This window comes from Osmerus mordax, chromosome 8, assembly GCF_038355195.1.
Source record: "Osmerus mordax isolate fOsmMor3 chromosome 8, fOsmMor3.pri, whole genome shotgun sequence".
NCBI lineage: Eukaryota > Metazoa > Chordata > Actinopteri > Osmeriformes > Osmeridae > Osmerus > Osmerus mordax.
In genome coordinates this window covers 19,980,772-20,002,090 of record NC_090057.1, presented here as the reverse complement: position 1 = coordinate 20,002,090, position 21,319 = coordinate 19,980,772, and the positions used below count along the sequence as shown (strand labels likewise).

Genomic DNA, 21,319 nt, shown 5'->3' with positions numbered 1-21,319 from the left:
AAAGATCACTATCCACTACAATATCTACAAAGATACACTAACCACCTTTAACAAAACCATCCGTCTAGCAAGGAGAGAATATTTCTCCAACATTATTACAGAAAAGGCCAGAAATTCCAGAGTTATTTTCTCCACCATTGACCAGCTGCTAAACACTGTCCCTGCCCCACCTCCATCCTCAGCAGTTAAATGTGAAGAGCTTGCTTTGTTCTTCAAGAACAAAATAACTTTGATTAGAGCGAGTATTATTAATAGTGGGGTCGAAACTGACATCAGTAGATTCTGCAACATAACCATGAGCACATTTACCTGTATCACACTTAGTGAACTTTCCAAAATTGTCAGCGAATCTAACTCCACAACCTCAGATATTGATCCTATACCCACAACATTCTTTAAGCGAGTGTTTGATAGTGTCTCAGGTCCGGTGCTAGAGATTATAAACACATCCCTTAGAACTGGCGTCTTCCCAGATGCCTTCAAAACAGCTGTTGTAAAGCCCCTATTAAAGAAACCCAAATTGGATAACAGTCTACTTGCAAATTACAGACCAATATCAAACCTCCCATTTATTAGTAAAGTACTGGAAAAGATAGTTTTAGTCCAATTAAATTATTTTCTTGAAGAAAATAACATCCTGGAAGTCTCGCAGTCAGGTTTCAGGAAATATCACAGTACTGAAACTGCTCTCACCAAAATAATTAGCGACCTCAGACTAAACTCTGATGCAAATAAAGTCTCTATCCTTATCCTGTTAGATCTCAGTGCAGCATTTGATACAATTGATCACGACATCCTAATCAATAGACTGGAAAAGCTTATTGGGTTCACGGATAGTGTATTGAACTGGCTGAAATCATATATCACAGGAAGGAAGTTTTATGTTAGTTTAGGTGACCATAGGTCCAAGAAACATCAGAACTGCTACGGGGTTGCTCAAGGAAGCTGCTTAGGTCCATTACTTTTTTCTCTTTATATGTTACCACTCGGCGACATAATCAGAAAACATAACATAGATTTCCATAGCTATGCGGATGACACACAACTATATATATCCACTGAACCCAACGATGCAACGGCCATCAATTCCATTACAAACTGCCTGTTGGCAATAAACAAATGGATGAATGATAACTTTCTTAAATTAAATTAAGACAAAACCGAAGTCCTACTATGTGGCCCCAAATCCAAAAGAGAGATGCTTATTAAGAATCTTGGAGGCTTAACCCCCTGTCTTAAACCAGAGGTGACGAGTCTCTGCGTAATCCTGGACTCAGATTTGAATTTCAACTCTCACATTAATAAAGTGACCAAAACAGCTTTCTTTCACCTGAGGAATATAGCAAAGGTACGACCATTCATAAACCAAAATGATGCAGAGAAGTTAATTCATGCTTTTATATCCAGCCGGCTGGACTACTGTAACGCACTTTTCACTGGTCTTCCCAAGAAAACCACTGAAAGACTACAGCTCATTCAAAATTCTGCAGCTAGATTATTAACCAAAACTAAAAGGAGAAAACACATTAGTCCTGTCCTAGCTACTTTACACTGGCTCCCTGTTACCTTCAGAATTGACTTTAAGGTCCTTTTTCTCACATACAAAGCTCTACACGGACAAGGACCTAGCTACATTGCTAACTCCTTTATAAACTACACACCAGCTAGAACACTGCGATCATCAAATGCAGGCCTATTAGAGGTCACCAGAAGCAGTCATAAGAAGATTGGTGATTCGGCCTTTGTCAATTACGCCCCAAAACTATGGAACAAATTACCCATAAATATTAGGGAAGCTAACACTCTAGACATTTTTAAAAGACAGCTTAAAACCTACCTTTTTACCGAAGCATTTAAGTAATTTTATCTCAAAAGGGTTTTCCTACTTTTTAAAGTTGTTTTCTCTCTTGAACAGAGATCTTATTGGGATTTTTATTATTGTTTGAATTATTTATCACTTGTATTATTGTTTTTATTGATTTTATGTAAAGCACCTTGAGCTACAATTCTTGTATGAAATGTGCTATATAAATAAAGTCTTACTTACTTACTTACTTACTTACTATCAATGTTTCAGGATTTTGAGAACATTTTCTAAAATGCATTACCATCAAGATCCACAAGGGCCTTCACTTCAAGCCAAGGAATGAGTGGGGGCTTGGTCAGCCCACAATTGCCTGAAATGTTGTGTATGCGTCTCGCCAAGCCCGCGCGTGTGTCAAGGGAAAGGCTGAGTGTGTGAGAATGTGGAGCACGCGCACGCTGAAGAGCAGGGGAGACATTTCATTGAAAATTTTGTTAGCAATTAGCCAAGCATGCATGTTTCAAATATTCACATAAAATCGACTTTTCATGTTACAGTCAACTTTTCCTCAGATTTGTGTACTAAACATTCTCAAGAGTCTTCATATGAACTTGTGATTGAATCAAAGTATCAGTTTTTGACCGGCGGATGTGTAAAGCATTATTTTAGCGTGAGCGATAAATTCGATTTGCTTTATATCAATCATTTTTTGAGATATGAAGTTGCCTTTGCACATGGTATCATGTTGTAGTGTCGTCCACCGATATACCAAGTTTAGTGTTGATATCTCAAAGATTTGCTGAGATTTGACCCAAGTTCCTGTTTGGTTACTTTTTTGCTGATTTTGATTGGCTGTGCCGGACAAACGGTTTAGAAAATCAAAACGCCATGGGATAACTTTTGTTAGGCTTGGTCTGAAGATCATCTCTGGTCATTTTGAAGAAGATATGACAAAAATTGTAGGAGGAGTAGGCTTTCAAAGGTTTTTGATACAACCGGAAATAGCGGGAAATCTATATAACCGGAAATTGACGTCATAGGGTGCGTTGAACTCGTCTTGATCCAGGGAATCCAATGGTACCTCATTTTTGAAAATCAGTCATACGGTTCAAAAGTTGCGTGTGTAAACACAAGTCCAACTTTGACCCATTGGTGGCGCTAGAGTGGTCTGATGGGATACATGAAACTTGGTGTAGGTATAGAAGGAACTGTCCTTAATGAGTGTGCCAAATTTAACAAAAAGTTATCCAAGGGTTCTAGGGGCTGCCATTGACTCCCATGGAACTAGAATAATAATAATAATAATAATAATAATAATAAATATAACTGCAAGCAGCAATGGCGGATTCCTCCAAACATTGCAAACCACTGAAAAATTTATATTCTTCACAAATTGTCACTGTAAAAATCCATGCTGCAGACTTACCAATGGGATACCAAATCTGAAATGCAATACCATCAAGATCCACAAGGGCTTTTATTTCAAGCCAAGGAGTGAAGGGAGGGGGCTTGGTGAGCCTACCCATTCCAGAAAGCCTTGTATCTTTGTGTACCAGGGCGTGGCCTGTAGCGTCACTTATGGGTGATATTGGGCCATTTGTGGTGTGGTAGTTACTCTTGGCCTATACTATCAATGTTTCAGGATTTTGAGAACTTTTTACCATTGCATACAAAATCGGAAATGCAATACCATCAAGATCCACATGGTCCTTTGCTAAAGACCAAGCAATGAGTGGGGCTTGGTCAGCCCACAATTGCCTGAAATGTTGTGTATGCGTCTCGCCAAGCTTGTGCGTGTGTCAAGGGAAAGGCTGAGTGTGTGAGAATGTGGAGCGCGCGTGCTGAGGAGCAGGGGAGACATTTCATTGGAAATTTCCTTAACAATTAGCCAAGCATGCATTTTTCAAATATTCACCTAAATTCAACTTTTCATCTTACAGTCAACTTTTTCTGAGATTTGTGTACTAAACATTCTCAAGAGTCTTCATGAACTTGTGATTGAATCAGAGTTTTTTGACTGGCGGATGTGTAAAGCATTATTTTAGCGTTAGAAATAAATTTGATTTCCTTCATTTCAATCATTTTTGAAGATATTAATTTGCCTTCCTACATGGGAACATGACGTAGTGTCTTTCACGTGACACACCAAGTTTGGTGTTGATATTTCAAAGATTTGCTGAGATTTGATCCAACTTCCTGTTTGGTTGCTTTGTTGACGATTTTGATTGGCTGTACCGGACAAACGGTTTTGAAATTCAAAAATCTGTTAAAGAATTCAGTGAGGGTTGCTCTGACGATGATACCTGCCAATTCTGGGGAAGATTGGACAAGAATTGTAGGAGAAGTAGCAAAAAAACGTGTTTCCTAAATCTTTATTGTACAAAAACATCCAATATGGCGGCCGTTATAGGTTATTGAGGCTTTTTTGTTCCTCATGAGAAATAAGGCATATCTAATGAATTTCAGAATTTTGGGACAAATGGGATGCGAATGGCATCACTTTGTAAATGGAAAATTGGGGCTTGGCCGTAGCGCCACCTATGGATAATGGTGCGTCATTTGTGGTGTGGTAGTTACTCCTGGCCTATACTATCAATGTTTCAGGATTTTGAGAACTTTTTCTAAAATGCATTACCATCAAGATCCACAAGGGCCTTCACTTCAAGCCAAGGAATGAGTGGGGGCTTGGTCAGCCCACAATTGCCTGAAATGTTGTGTATGCGTCTCGCCAAGCCCGCGCGTGTGTCAAGGGAAAGGCTGAGTGTGTGAGAATGTGGAGCACGCGCGCGCTGAAGAGCAGGGGAGACATTTCATTGAAAATTTCGTTAGCAATTAGCCAAGCATGCATGTTTCAAATATTCACATAAAATCGACTTTTCATGTTACAGTCAACTTTTCCTCAGATTTGTGTACTAAACATTCTCAAGAGTCTTCATATGAACTTGTGATTGAATCAAAGTATCAGTTTTTGACCGGCGGATGTGTAAAGCATTATTTTAGCGTTAGCGATAAATTCGATTTGCTTTATATCAATCATCTTTTGAGATATGAAGTTGCCTTTGCACATGGTAACATGTTATAGTGTCGTCCACCGATATACCAAGTTTAGTGTTGATATCTCAAAGATTTGCTGAGATTTGACCCAAGTTCCTGTTTGGTTACTTTTTTGCTGATTTTGATTGGTTGTGCCGGACAAACGGTTTAGAAAATCAAAACGCCATGGGATAACTTTTGTGAGGCTTGGTCTGAAGATCATCTATGGTCATTTTGAAGAAGATATGACAATAATTGTAGGAGGAGTAGGCTTTCAAAGGTTTTTGATACAACCGGAAATAGCGGAAAATCTATACAACCGGAAATTGACGTCATAGGGTGCGTTGAACTCGTCTTCATCCAGGGAATCCAATGGTACCTCATTTTTGTAAATCAGTCATACGGTTCAAAAGTTGCGTGTGTAAACACAAGTCCAACTTTGACCCATTGGTGGCGCTAGAGTGGTCTGATGGGATACATGAAACTTGGTGTAGGTATAGAAGGAACTGTCCTTAATGAGTGTGCCAAATTTAACAAAAAGTTATCCAAGGGTTCTAGGGGCTGCCATTGACTCCCATGGAACTAGAATAATAATAATAATAATAATAATAATAATAATAAAACTAACAATAACAATAGGTTTCCTCCTTACGGAGGAATCCTAATAAAACTAACAATAACAATAGGTTTCCTCCTTACGGAGGAATCCTAAATATAACTGCAAGCAGCAATGGCGGATTCCTCCAAACATTGCAAACCACTGAAAAATTTATATTCTTCACAAATTGTCACTGTAAAAATCCATGCTGCAGACTTACCAATGGGATACCAAATCTGAAATGCAATACCATCAAGATCCACAAGGGCTTTTATTTCAAGCCAAGGAGTGAAGGGAGGGGGCTTGGTGAGCCTACCCATTCCAGAAAGCCTTGTATCTTTGTGTACCAGGGCGTGGCCTGTAGCGTCACTTATGGGTGATATTGGGCCATTTGTGGTGTGGTAGTTACTCTTGGCCTATACTATCAATGTTTCAGGATTTTGAGAACTTTTTACCATTGCATACAAAATCGGAAATGCAATACCATCAAGATCCACATGGTCCTTTGCTAAAGACCAAGCAATGAGTGGGGCTTGGTCAGCCCACAATTGCCTGAAATGTTGTGTATGCGTCTCGCCAAGCTTGTGCGTGTGTCAAGGGAAAGGCTGAGTGTGTGAGAATGTGGAGCGCGCGTGCTGAGGAGCAGGGGAGACATTTCATTGGAAATTTCCTTAACAATTAGCCAAGCATGCATTTTTCAAATATTCACCTAAATTCAACTTTTCATCTTACAGTCAACTTTTTCTGAGATTTGTGTACTAAACATTCTCAAAAGTCTTCATGAACTTGTGATTGAATCAGAGTTTTTTGACTGGCGGATGTGTAAAGCATTATTTTAGCGTTAGAAATAAATTTGATTTCCTTCATTTCAATCATTTTTGAAGATATTAATTTGCCTTCCTACATGGGAACATGACGTAGTGTCTTTCACGTGACACACCAAGTTTGGTGTTGATATTTCAAAGATTTGCTGAGATTTGATCCAACTTCCTGTTTGGTTGCTTTGTTGACGATTTTGATTGGCTGTACCGGACAAACGGTTTTGAAATTCAAAAATCTGTTAAAGAATTCAGTGAGGGTTGCTCTGACGATGATACCTGCCAATTCTGGGGAAGATTGGACAAGAATTGTAGGAGAAGTAGCAAAAAAACGTGTTTCCTAAATCTTTATTGTACAAAAACATCCAATATGGCGGCCGTTATAGGTTATTGAGGCTTTTTTGTTCCTCATGAGAAATAAGGCATATCTAATGAATTTCAGAATTTTGGGACAAATGGGATGCGAATGGCATCACTTTGTAAATGGAAAATTGGGGCTTGGCCGTAGCGCCACCTATGGATAATGGTGCGTCATTTGTGGTGTGGTAGTTACTCCTGGCCTATACTATCAATGTTTCAGGATTTTGAGAACTTTTTCTAAAATGCATTACCATCAAGATCCACAAGGGCCTTCACTTCAAGCCAAGGAATGAGTGGGGGCTTGGTCAGCCCACAATTGCCTGAAATGTTGTGTATGCGTCTCGCCAAGCCCGCGCGTGTGTCAAGGGAAAGGCTGAGTGTGTGAGAATGTGGAGCACGCGCGCGCTGAAGAGCAGGGGAGACATTTCATTGAAAATTTCGTTAGCAATTAGCCAAGCATGCATGTTTCAAATATTCACATAAAATCGACTTTTCATGTTACAGTCAACTTTTCCTCAGATTTGTGTACTAAACATTCTCAAGAGTCTTCATATGAACTTGTGATTGAATCAAAGTATCAGTTTTTGACCGGCGGATGTGTAAAGCATTATTTTAGCGTTAGCGATAAATTCGATTTGCTTTATATCAATCATCTTTTGAGATATGAAGTTGCCTTTGCACATGGTAACATGTTGTAGTGTCGTCCACCGATATACCAAGTTTAGTGTTGATATCTCAAAGATTTGCTGAGATTTGACCCAAGTTCCTGTTTGGTTACTTTTTTGCTGATTTTGATTGGTTGTGCCGGACAAACGGTTTAGAAAATCAAAACGCCATGGGATAACTTTTGTGAGGCTTGGTCTGAAGATCATCTATGGTCATTTTGAAGAAGATATGACAATAATTGTAGGAGGAGTAGGCTTTCAAAGGTTTTTGATACAACCGGAAATAGCGGAAAATCTATACAACCGGAAATTGACGTCATAGGGTGCGTTGAACTCGTCTTCATCCAGGGAATCCAATGGTACCTCATTTTTGTAAATCAGTCATACGGTTCAAAAGTTGCGTGTGTAAACACAAGTCCAACTTTGACCCATTGGTGGCGCTAGAGTGGTCTGATGGGATACATGAAACTTGGTGTAGGTATAGAAGGAACTGTCCTTAATGAGTGTGCCAAATTTAACAAAAAGTTATCCAAGGGTTCTAGGGGCTGCCATTGACTCCCATGGAACTAGAATAATAATAATAAATATAACTGCAAGCAGCAATGGCGGATTCCTCCAAACATTGCAAACCACTGAAAAATTTATATTCTTCACAAATTGTCACTGTAAAAATCCATGCTGCAGACTTACCAATGGGATACCAAATCTGAAATGCAATACCATCAAGATCCACAAGGGCTTTTATTTCAAGCCAAGGAGTGAAGGGAGGGGGCTTGGTGAGCCTACCCATTCCAGAAAGCCTTGTATCTTTGTGTACCAGGGCGTGGCCTGTAGCGTCACTTATGGGTGATATTGGGCCATTTGTGGTGTGGTAGTTACTCTTGGCCTATACTATCAATGTTTCAGGATTTTGAGAACTTTTTACCATTGCATACAAAATCGGAAATGCAATACCATCAAGATCCACATGGTCCTTTGCTAAAGACCAAGCAATGAGTGGGGCTTGGTCAGCCCACAATTGCCTGAAATGTTGTGTATGCGTCTCGCCAAGCTTGTGCGTGTGTCAAGGGAAAGGCTGAGTGTGTGAGAATGTGGAGCGCGCGTGCTGAGGAGCAGGGGAGACATTTCATTGGAAATTTCCTTAACAATTAGCCAAGCATGCATTTTTCAAATATTCACCTAAATTCAACTTTTCATCTTACAGTCAACTTTTTCTGAGATTTGTGTACTAAACATTCTCAAAAGTCTTCATGAACTTGTGATTGAATCAGAGTTTTTTGACTGGCGGATGTGTAAAGCATTATTTTAGCGTTAGAAATTAATTTGATTTCCTTCATTTCAATCATTTTTGAAGATATTAATTTGCCTTCCTACATGGGAACATGACGTAGTGTCTTTCACGTGACACACCAAGTTTGGTGTTGATATTTCAAAGATTTGCTGAGATTTGATCCAACTTCCTGTTTGGTTGCTTTGTTGACGATTTTGATTGGCTGTACCGGACAAACGGTTTTGAAATTCAAAAATCTGTTGAAGATTTCAGTGAGGGTTGCTCTGACGATGATACCTGCCAATTCTGGGGAAGATTGGACAAGAATTGTAGGAGAAGTAGCGAAAAAACGTGTTTCCTAAATCTTTATTGTACAAAAAAATCCAATATGGCGGCCGTTATAGGTTATTGAGGCTTTTTTGTTCCTCATGAGAAATAAGGCATATCTAATGAATTTCAGAATTTTGGGACAAATGGGATGCAAATGGCATCACTTTGTAAATGGAAAATTGGGGCTTGGCCGTAGCGCCACCTATGGATAATGGTGCGTCATTTGTGGTGTGGTAGTTACTCCTGGCCTATACTATCAATGTTTCAGGATTTGGAGAACTTTTTACCATTGCATACAAAATCGGAAATGCAATACCATCAAGATCCACATGGGCCTTTGCTAAAGACCAAGCAATGAGTGGGGGCTTGTTTAGCCCACAATTGCCTGAAATGTTGTGTATGCGTCTCGTCAAGCTTGCGCGTGTGTCAAGGGAAAGGCTGAGTGTGTGAGAATGTGGAGCACGCGCGCGCTGAAGAGCAGGGGAGACATTTCATTGGAAATTACGTCAGCAATTAGCCAAGCATGCATGTTTCAAATATTCACCACAAATCGACTTTTCATGTTACAGTCAACTTTTCCTCAGATTTGTGTACTAAACATTCTCAAGAGTCTTCATATGAACTTGTGATTGAATCAAAGTATCAGTTTTTGACCGGCGGATGTGTAAAGCATTATTTTAGCGTTAGCGATAAATTCGATTTGCTTTATATCAATCATTTTTTGAGATATGAAGTTGCCTTTGCACATGGTAACATGTTGTAGTGTCGTCTACCGGTATACCAAGTTTAGTGTTGATATCTCAAAGATTTGCTGAGATTTGACCCAAGTTCCTGTTTGGTTACTTTTTTGCTGATTTTGATTGGCTGTGCCGGACAAACGGTTTAGAAAATCAAAACGCCATGGGATAACTTTTGTGAGGCTTGGTCTGAAGATCATCTCTGGTCATTTTGAAGAAGAAATGACAAAAAATGTAGGAGGAGTAGGCTTTCAAAGGTTTTTGATACAACCGGAAATAGCGGAAGATCTATATAACCGGAAATTGACGTCATAGGGTGCGTTGAACTCGTCTTGATCCAGGGAATCCAATGGCATCTCATTTTTGAAAATCAGTCATACGGTTCAAAAGTTGCGTGTGTAAACACAAGTCCAACTTTGACCCATTGGTGGCGCTAGAGTGGTCTGATGGGATACATGAAACTTGGTGTAGGTATAGAAGGAACTGTCCTTAATGAGTGTGCCAAATTTAACAAAAAGTTATCCAAGGGTTCTAGGGGCTGCCATTGACTCCCATGGAACTAGAATAATAATAATAATAATAATAATAATAATAATAATAAAACTAACAATAACAATAGGTTTCCTCCTTACGGAGGAATCCTAATAATAAATATAACTGCAAGCAGCAATGGCGGATTCCTCCAAACATTGCAAACCACTGAAAAATGTATATTCTTTACAAATAGTCACTGTAAAATTCCATGCCGCAGACTTACCAATGGGATACCAAATATGAAATGCAATACCATCAAGATCCACAAGGGCTTTTATTTCAAGCCAAGGAGTGAAGGGAGGGGGCTTGGTTGAGCCTACCCATTCCAGAAAGCCTTGTATCTTTGTGTATCAGGGTGTGGCCTGTAGCGTCACTTATGGGTGATATTGGGCCATTTGTGGTGTGGTAGTTACTCTTGGCCTATACTATCAATGTTTCAGGATTTTGAGAACTTTTTACCGTTGCATACAAAATCGGAAATGCAATACCATCAAGATCCACATGGGCCTTTGCTAAAGACCAAGCAATGAGTGGGGGCTTGGTCAGCCCACAATTGCCTGAAATGTTGTGTATGCGTCTCGTCAAGCTTGCGCGTGTGTCAAGGGAAAGGCTGAGTGTGTGAGAATGTGGAGCGCGCGCGCTGAGGAGCAGGGGAGACATTTCATTGGAAATTTCCTTAACAAGCCAAGCATGCATTTTTCAAATATTCACCAAATTTCAACTTTTCATGTTACAGTCAACTTTTTCTGAGATTTGTGTACTAAACATTCTCAAGAGTCTTTATGAACATGTGATTGAATCAGAGTTTTTTGACTGGTGGATGTGTAAAGCATTATTTTAGCGTTAGATAGAAATAAATTAGATTTCCTTTATTTCAATCATTTTTTAAGATATTAATTTGCCTTCTCACATGGGAACATGATGTAGTGTCTTTCACGTGACACACCAAGTTTGGTGGTGATATTTCAAAGATTTGCTGAGATTTGATCCAACTTCCTGTTTGGTTGCTTTGTTGACGATTTTGATTGGCTGTACCGGACAAACGGTTTTGAAATTCAAAACTCTGTTGAAGAATTCAGTGAGGGTTGCTCTAACGATGATACCTGCCAATTCTGGGGAAGATTGGACAAAAATTGTAGGAGAAGTAGCGAAAAAACGTGTTTCCTAAATCTTTATTGTACAAAAAAATCCAATATGGCGGCCGTTATAGGTTATTGAGGATTTTTTGTTCCTCATGAGAAATAAGGCATATCTAATGAATTTCAGAATTTTGGGACAAAATGGATGCGAATGGCATCACTTTGTAAATGGACAATTGGGGCTTGGCCGTAGCGCCACCTATGGATAATGGTGTGTCATTTGTGGTGTGGTAGTTACTCCTGGCCTATACTATCAATGTTTCAGGATTTTGAGAACTTTTTCTAAAATGCATTACCATCAAGATCCACAAGGGCCTTCACTTCAAGCCAAGGAATGAGTGGGGGCTTGGTCAGCCCACAATTGCCTGAAATGTTGTGTATGCGTCTCGCCAAGCCCGCGCGTGTGTCAAGGGAAAGACTGAGTGTGTGAGAATGTGGAGCTCGCGCGCGCTGAAGAGCAGGGGAGACATTTCATTGAAAATTTCGTTAGCAATTAGCCAAGCATGCATGTTTCAAATATTCACATAAAATCGACTTTTCATGTTACAGTCAACTTTTCCTCAGATTTGTGTACTAAACATTCTCAAGAGTCTTCATATGAACTTGTGATTGAATCAAAGTATCAGTTTTTGACCGGCGGATGTGTAAAGCATTATTTTAGCGTTAGCGATAAATTCGATTTGCTTTATATCAATCATTTTTTTGAGATATGAAGTTGCCTTTGCACATGGTAACATGTTGTAGTGTCTTTCTTGTGACATATCAAGTTACGTGTTGATATCTCAAAGATTTGCTGAGATTTGACCCAAGTTCCTGTTTGGTTGCTTTTTTGCTGAATTTGATTGGCTGTGCCGGACAAACGGTTTAGAAAATCAAAACGCCATGGGATAACTTTTGTGAGGCTTGGTCTGAAGATCATCTATGGTCATTTTGAAGAAGATATGACAAAAATTGTAGGAGGAGTAGGCTTTCAAAGGTTTTTGATAAAACCGGAAATGGTGGAAAATCTATATAACCGGAAATTGACGTCATAGGGTGCGTTGAACTCGTCTTGATCCAGGGAATCCAACGGTACCTCATTTTTGAAAATAAGTCATACGGTTCAAAAGTTGCGTGTGTAAACACAAGTCCAACTTTGACCCATTGGTGGCGCTAGAGTGGTCTGATGGGATACATGAAACTTGGTGTAGGTATAGAAGGAACTGTCCTTAATGAGTGTGCCAAATTTAACAAAAAGTTATCCAAGGGTTCTAGGGGCTGCCATTGACTCCCATGGAACTAGAATAATAATAATAAATATAACTGCAAGCAGCAATGGCGGATTCCTCCAAACATTGCAAACCACTGAAAAATGTATATTCTTTACAAATAGTCACTGTAAAATTCCATGCCGCAGACTTACCAATGGGATACCAAATATGAAATGCAATACCATCAAGATCCACAAGGGCTTTTATTTAAAGCCAAGGAGTGAAGGGAGGGGGCTTGGTTGAGCCTACCCATTCCAGAAAGCCTTGTATCTTTGTGTATCAGGGCGTGGCCTGTAGCGTCACTTATGGGTGATATTGGGCCATTTGTGGTGTGGTAGTTACTCTTGGCCTATACTATAAATGTTTCAGGATTTTGAGAACTTTTACCATTGCATACAAAATCGGAAATGCAATACCATCAAGATCCACATGGGCCTTTGCTAAAGACCAAGCAATGAGTGGGGGCTTGGTCAGCCCACAATTGCCTGAAATGTTGTGTATGCGTCTCGTCAAGCTTGCGCGTGTGTCAAGGGAAAGGCTGAGTGTGTGAGAATGTGTAGCGCGCGCGCTGAGGAGCAGAGGGAGACGTTTCATTGGAAATTTCCTTAACAATTAGCCAAGCATGCATTTTTCAAATATTCACCAAAATTCAACTTTTCATCTTACAGTCAACTTTTTCTGAGATTTGTGTACTAAACATTCTCAAGAGTTTTCATGAACTAAAGGCAAACAAATCAACAGTTATTGGCCAAAAAACATTTTTGGTTCCTGCGGCCACGCCGATCACATGACACGATCACATGACACCAAATTGATTGGACATCCTCAGAAGACGGTTCCGAGTCATCTTACCAAGTTTGGTGTTGATATTTCAAAGATTTGCTGAGATTTGATCCAACTTCCTGTTTGGTTGCTTTGTTGACGATTTTGATTGGCTGTACCGGACAAACGGTTTTGAAATTCAAAAATCTGTTAAAGAATTCAGTGAGGGTTGCTCTGACGATGATACCTGCCAATTCTGGGGAAGATTGGACAAGAATTGTAGGAGAAGTAGCAAAAAAACGTGTTTCCTAAATCTTTATTGTACAAAAACATCCAATATGGCGGCCGTTATAGGTTATTGAGGCTTGTTTGTTCCTCATGAGAAATAAGGCATATCTAATGAATTTCAGAATTTTGGGACAAATGGGATGCGAATGGCATCACTTTGTAAATGGAAAATTGGGGCTTGGCCGTAGCGCCACCTATGGATAATGGTGCGTCATTTGTGGTGTGGTAGTTACTCCTGGCCTATACTATCAATGTTTCAGGATTTTGAGAACTTTTTCTAAAATGCATTACCATCAAGATCCACAAGGGCCTTCACTTCAAGCCAAGGAATGAGTGGGGGCTTGGTCAGCCCACAATTGCCTGAAATGTTGTGTATGCGTCTCGCCAAGCCCGCGCGTGTGTCAAGGGAAAGGCTGAGTGTGTGAGAATGTGGAGCACGCGCGCGCTGAAGAGCAGGGGAGACATTTCATTGAAAATTTCGTTAGCAATTAGCCAAGCATGCATGTTTCAAATATTCACATAAAATCGACTTTTCATGTTACAGTCAACTTTTCCTCAGATTTGTGTACTAAACATTCTCAAGAGTCTTCATATGAACTTGTGATTGAATCAAAGTATCAGTTTTTGACCGGCGGATGTGTAAAGCATTATTTTAGCGTTAGCGATAAATTCGATTTGCTTTATATCAATCATCTTTTGAGATATGAAGTTGCCTTTGCACATGGTAACATGTTGTAGTGTCGTCCACCGATATACCAAGTTTAGTGTTGATATCTCAAAGATTTGCTGAGATTTGACCCAAGTTCCTGTTTGGTTACTTTTTTGCTGATTTTGATTGGTTGTGCCGGACAAACGGTTTAGAAAATCAAAACGCCATGGGATAACTTTTGTGAGGCTTGGTCTGAAGATCATCTATGGTCATTTTGAAGAAGATATGACAATAATTGTAGGAGGAGTAGGCTTTCAAAGGTTTTTGATACAACCGGAAATAGCGGAAAATCTATACAACCGGAAATTGACGTCATAGGGTGCGTTGAACTCGTCTTCATCCAGGGAATCCAATGGTACCTCATTTTTGTAAATCAGTCATACGGTTCAAAAGTTGCGTGTGTAAACACAAGTCCAACTTTGACCCATTGGTGGCGCTAGAGTGGTCTGATGGGATACATGAAACTTGGTGTAGGTATAGAAGGAACTGTCCTTAATGAGTGTGCCAAATTTAACAAAAAGTTATCCAAGGGTTCTAGGGGCTGCCATTGACTCCCATGGAACTAGAATAATAATAATAATAATAATAATAATAATAATAATAATAAAACTAACAATAACAATAGGTTTCCTCCTTACGGAGGAATCCTAATAATAAATATAACTGCAAGCAGCAATGGCGGATTCCTCCAAACATTGCAAACCACTGAAAAATTTATATTCTTCACAAATTGTCACTGTAAAAATCCATGCTGCAGACTTACCAATGGGATACCAAATCTGAAATGCAATACCATCAAGATCCACAAGGGCTTTTATTTCAAGCCAAGGAGTGAAGGGAGGGGGCTTGGTGAGCCTACCCATTCCAGAAAGCCTTGTATCTTTGTGTACCAGGGCGTGGCCTGTAGCGTCACTTATGGGTGATATTGGGCCATTTGTGGTGTGGTAGTTACTCTTGGCCTATACTATCAATGTTTCAGGATTTTGAGAACTTTTTACCATTGCATACAAAATCGGAAATGCAATACCATCAAGATCCACATGGTCCTTTGCTAAAGACCAAGCAATGAGTGGGGCTTGGTCAGCCCACAATTGCCTGAAATGTTGTGTATGCGTCTCGCCAAGCTTGTGCGTGTGTCAAGGGAAAGGCTGAGTGTGTGAGAATGTGGAGCGCGTGTGCTGAGGAGCAGGGGAGACATTTCATTGGAAATTTCCTTAACAATTAGCCAAGCATGCATTTTTCAAATATTCACCTAAATTCAACTTTTCATCTTACAGTCAACTTTTTCTGAGATTTGTGTACTAAACATTCTCAAAAGTCTTCATGAACTTGTGATTGAATCAGAGTTTTTTGACTGGCGGATGTGTAAAGCATTATTTTAGCGTTAGAAATAAATTTGATTTCCTTCATTTCAATCATTTTTGAAGATATTAATTTGCCTTCCTACATGGGAACATGACGTAGTGTCTTTCACGTGACACACCAAGTTTGGTGTTGATATTTCAAAGATTTGCTGAGATTTGATCCAACTTCCTGTTTGGTTGCTTTGTTGACGATTTTGATTGGCTGTACCGGACAAACGGTTTTGAAATTCAAAAATCTGTTAAAGAATTCAGTGAGGGTTGCTCTGACGATGATACCTGCCAATTCTGGGGAAGATTGGACAAGAATTGTAGGAGAAGTAGCAAAAAAACGTGTTTCCTAAATCTTTATTGTACAAAAACATCCAATATGGCGGCCGTTATAGGTTATTGAGGCTTTTTTGTTCCTCATGAGAAATAAGGCATATCTAATGAATTTCAGAATTTTGGGACAAATGGGATGCGAATGGCATCACTTTGTAAATGGAAAATTGGGGCTTGGCCGTAGCGCCACCTATGGATAATGGTGCGTCATTTGTGGTGTGGTAGTTACTCCTGGCCTATACTATCAATGTTTCAGGATTTTGAGAACTTTTTCTAAAATGCATTACCATCAAGATCCACAAGGGCCTTCACTTCAAGCCAAGGAATGAGTGGGGGCTTGGTCAGCCCACAATTGCCTGAAATGTTGTGTATGCGTCTCGCCAAGCCCGCGCGTGTGTCAAGGGAAAGGCTGAGTGTGTGAGAATGTGGAGCACGCGCGCGCTGAAGAGCAGGGGAGACATTTCATTGAAAATTTCGTTAGCAATTAGCCAAGCATGCATGTTTCAAATATTCACATAAAATCGACTTTTCATGTTACAGTCAACTTTTCCTCAGATTTGTGTACTAAACATTCTCAAGAGTCTTCATATGAACTTGTGATTGAATCAAAGTATCAGTTTTTGACCGGCGGATGTGTAAAGCATTATTTTAGCGTTAGCGATAAATTCGATTTGCTTTATATCAATCATCTTTTGAGATATGAAGTTGCCTTTGCACATGGTAACATGTTGTAGTGTCGTCCACCGATATACCAAGTTTAGTGTTGATATCTCAAAGATTTGCTGAGATTTGACCCAAGTTCCTGTTTGGTTACTTTTTTGCTGATTTTGATTGGTTGTGCCGGACAAACGGTTTAGAAAATCAAAACGCCATGGGATAACTTTTGTGAGGCTTGGTCTGAAGATCATCTATGGTCATTTTGAAGAAGATATGACAATAATTGTAGGAGGAGTAGGCTTTCAAAGGTTTTTGATACAACCGGAAATAGCGGAAAATCTATACAACCGGAAATTGACGTCATAGGGTGCGTTGAACTCGTCTTCATCCAGGGAATCCAATGGTACCTCATTTTTGAAAATCAGTCATACGGTTCAAAAGTTGCGTGTGTAAACACAAGTCCAACTTTGACCCATTGGTGGCGCTAGAGTGGTCTGATGGGATACATGAAACTTGGTGTAGGTATAGAAGGAACTGTCCTTAATGAGTGTGCCAAATTTAACAAAAAGTTATCCAAGGGTTCTAGGGGCTGCCATTGACTCCCATGGAACTAGAATAATAATAATAATAATAATAATAATAATAAAACTAACAATAACAATAGGTTTCCTCCTTACGGAGGAATCCTAATAATAAAACTAACAATAACAATAGGTTTCCTCCTTACGGAGGAATCCTAAATATAACTGCAAGCAGCAATGGCGGATTCCTCCAAACATTGCAAACCACTGAAAAATGTATATTCTTTACAAATTGTCACTGTAAAATTCCATGCTGCAGACTTACCAATGGGATACCAAATCTGAAATGCAATACCATCAAGATCCACAAGGGCTTTTATTTCAAGCCAAGGAGTGAAGGGAGGGGGCTTGGTGAGCCTACCCATTCCAGAAAGCCTTGTATCTTTGTGTATCAGGGCGTGGCCTGTAGCGTCACTTATGGGTGATATTGGGCCATTTGTGGTGTGGTAGTTACTCTTGGCCTATACTATCAATGTTTCAGGATTTTGAGAACTTTTTACCATTGCATACAAAATCGGAAATGCAATACCACCAAGATCCACATGGGCCTTTGCTAAAGACCAAGCAATGAGTGGGGGCTTGGTCAGCCCACAATTGCCTGAAATGTTGTGTATGCGTCTCGCCAAGCTTGCGCGTGTGTCAAGGGAAAGGCTGAGTGTGTGAGAATGTGGAGCGCGCGCGCTGAGGGTCAGGGGAGACATTTAGTTGGAAATTTCCTTAATAATTAGCCAAGCATGCATTTTTCAAATATTCACCAAAAATCAGCTTTTCATCTTAGAGTCAACTTTTTCTGAGATTTGTGTACTAAACATTCGCAAGAGTCTTCATGAACTTGTGATTGAATTAGAGTTTTTTGACTGGCGGAAGTGTAAAGCATTATTTTAGCGTTAGATAGAAATAAATTAGATTTCCTTTATTTCAATCATTTTTTAAGATATTAATTTGCCTTCTCACATGGGAACATGATGTAGTGTCTTTCACGTGACACACCAAGTTTGGTGGTGATATTTCAAAGATTTGCTGAGATTTGATCCAACTGCCTGTTTGGTTGCTTTGTTGACGATTTTGATTGGCTGTACCGGACAAACGGTTATGAAATTCAAAAATCTGTTGAAGATTTCAGTGAGGGTTGCTCTGACGATGATACCTGCCAATTCTGGGGAAGATTGGACAAAAATTGTAGGAGAAGTAGCAAAAAAACGTGTTTCCTAAATCTTTATTGTACAAAAAAATCCAATATGGCGGCCGTTATAGGTTATTGAGGCTTTTTTGTTCCTCATGAGAAATAAGGCATATATAATTAATTTCAGAATTTTGGGACAAATGGGATGCGAATGGCATCACTTTGTAAATGGAAAATTTGGGCTTGGCCGTAGCGCCACCTATGGATAATGGTGCGTCATTTGTGGTGTGGTAGTTACTCCTGGCCTATACTATCGGAAACACACTAGATCTAGTGATAACAACTGGACTAAATATCAATAATATTTCAATAACTGATCTACCCCTCTCAGACCATCATTATATACTTTTTAATGTGGAAATTATCCTAACAAAAACCAAAAAAGAATTCTTAGTCCATAGAAGATATTTAGACGATACAGCTATGATGACATTTTCTGAACAATTTGCTCTACATGAGCCGACTTACCATGATTGCTCTCTGAATGAAATGGTAGAGAACCTCAATTATGCACTATTATCTGTGTTAGACTCTGTTGCACCACTGAAAACCAAAAAGAAGTGCACAAGCAGAACCTCCCCATGGCTGAGAAATAAAAATGTTAGTGAAACGAAAAGAAAATGCCGTGCAGCAGAGAGAAAATGGAGGAAAACAAAGATCACTATCCACTACAATATCTACAAAGATACACTAACCACCTTTAACAAAACCATCCGTCTAGCAAGGAGAGAATATTTCTCCAACATTATTACAGAAAATGCCAGAAATTCCAGAGTTCTTTTCTCCACCATTGACCAGCTGCTAAACACTGTCCCTGCCCCACCTCCATCCTCAGCAGTTAAATGTGAAGAGCTTGCTTTGTTCTTCAAGAACAAAATAACTTTGATTAGAGCGAGTATTATTAATAGTGGGGTCGAAACTGACATCAGTAGATTCTGCAACATAACCATGAGCACATTTACCTGTATCACACTTAGTGAACTTTCCAAAATTGTCAGCGAATCTAACTCCACAACCTCAGATATTGATCCTATACCCACAACATTCTTTAAGCGAGTGTTTGATAGTGTCTCAGGTCCGGTGCTAGAGATTATAAACACATCCCTTAGAACTGGCGTCTTCCCAGATGCCTTCAAAACAGCTGTTGTAAAGCCCCTATTAAAGAAACCCAAATTGGATAACAGTCTACTTGCAAATTACAGACCAATATCAAACCTCCCATTTATTAGTAAAGTACTGGAAAAGATAGTTTTAGTCCAATTAAATTATTTTCTTGAAGAAAATAACATCCTGGAAGTCTCGCAGTCAGGTTTCAGGAAATATCACAGTACTGAAACTGCTCTCACCAAAATAATTAGCGACCTCAGACTAAACTCTGATGCAAATAAAGTCTCTATCCTTATCCTGTTAGATCTCAGTGCAGCATTTGATACAATTGATCACGACATCCTAATCAATAGACTGGAAAAGCTTATTGGGTTCACGGATAGTGTATTGAACTGGCTGAAATCATATATCACAGGAAGGAGGTTTTATGTTAGTTTAGGTGACCATAGGTCCAAGAAACATCAGAACTGCTACGGGGTTGCTCAAGGAAGCTGCTTAGGTCCATTACTTTTTTCTCTTTATATGTTACCACTCGGCGACATAATCAGAGAACATAACATAGATTTCCATAGCTATGCGGATGACACACAACTATATATATCCACTGAACCCAACGATGCAACGGCCATCAATTCCATTACAAACTGCCTGTTGGCAATAAACAAATGGATGAATGATAACTTTCTTAAATTAAATGAAGACAAAACCGAAGTCCTACTATGTGGCCCCAAATCCAAAAGAGAGATGCTTATTAAGAATCTTGGAGGCTTAACCCCCTGTCTTAAACCAGAGGTGACGAGTCTCTGCGTAATCCTGGACTCAGATTTGAATTTCAACTCTCACATTAATAAAGTGACCAAAACAGCTTTCTTCCACCTGAGGAATATAGCAAAGGTACGACCATTCATAAACCAAAATGATGCAGAGAAGTTAATTCATGCTTTTATATCCAGCCGGCTGGACTACTGTAACGCACTTTTCACTGGTCTTCCCAAGAAAACCACTGAAAGACTACAGCTCATTCAAAATTCTGCAGCTAGATTATTGACCAAAACTAAAAGGAGAAAACACATTAGTCCTGTCCTAGCTACTTTACACTGGCTCCCTGTTACCTTCAGAATTGACTTTAAGGTCCTTTTTCTCACATACAAAGCTCTACACGGACAAGGACCTAGCTACATTGCTAACTCCTTTATAAACTACACACCAGCTAGAACACTGCGATCATCAAATGCAGGCCTATTAGAGGTCACCAGAAGCAGTCATAAGAAGATTGGTGATTCGGCCTTTGTCAATTACGCCCCAAAACTATGGAACAAATTACCCATAAATATTAGGGAAGCTAACACTCTAGACATTTTTAAAAGACAGCTTAAAACCTACCTTTTTACCGAAGCATTTAAGTAATTTTATCTCAAAAGGGTTTTCCTACTTTTTAAAGTTGTTTTCTCTCTTGAACAGAGATCTTATTGGGATTTTTATTATTGTTTGAATTATTTATCACTTGTATTATTGTTTTTATTGATTTTATGTAAAGCACCTTGAGCTACAATTCTTGTATGAAATGTGCTATATAAATAAAGTCTTACTTACTTACTTACTTACTATCAATGTTTCAGGATTTTGAGAACTTTTTCTAAAATGCATTACCATCAAGATCCACAAGGGCCTTCACTTCAAGCCAAGGAATGAGTGGGGGCTTGGTCAGCCCACAATTGCCTGAAATGTTGTGTATGCGTCTCCCCAAGCCCGCGCGTGTGTCAAGGGAAAGGCTGAGTGTGTGAGAATGTGGAGCACGCGCGCGCTGAA

General features: G+C 39.5%; 1 pseudogene; it reads left to right on the top strand.

Moving 5' to 3' along the window:
* Positions 1-295: 295 nt before the first annotated feature.
* Positions 296-20,905, top strand: LOC136948161 (uncharacterized; annotated as a pseudogene).
* The last annotated feature ends 414 nt before the right edge of the window (positions 20,906-21,319 follow it).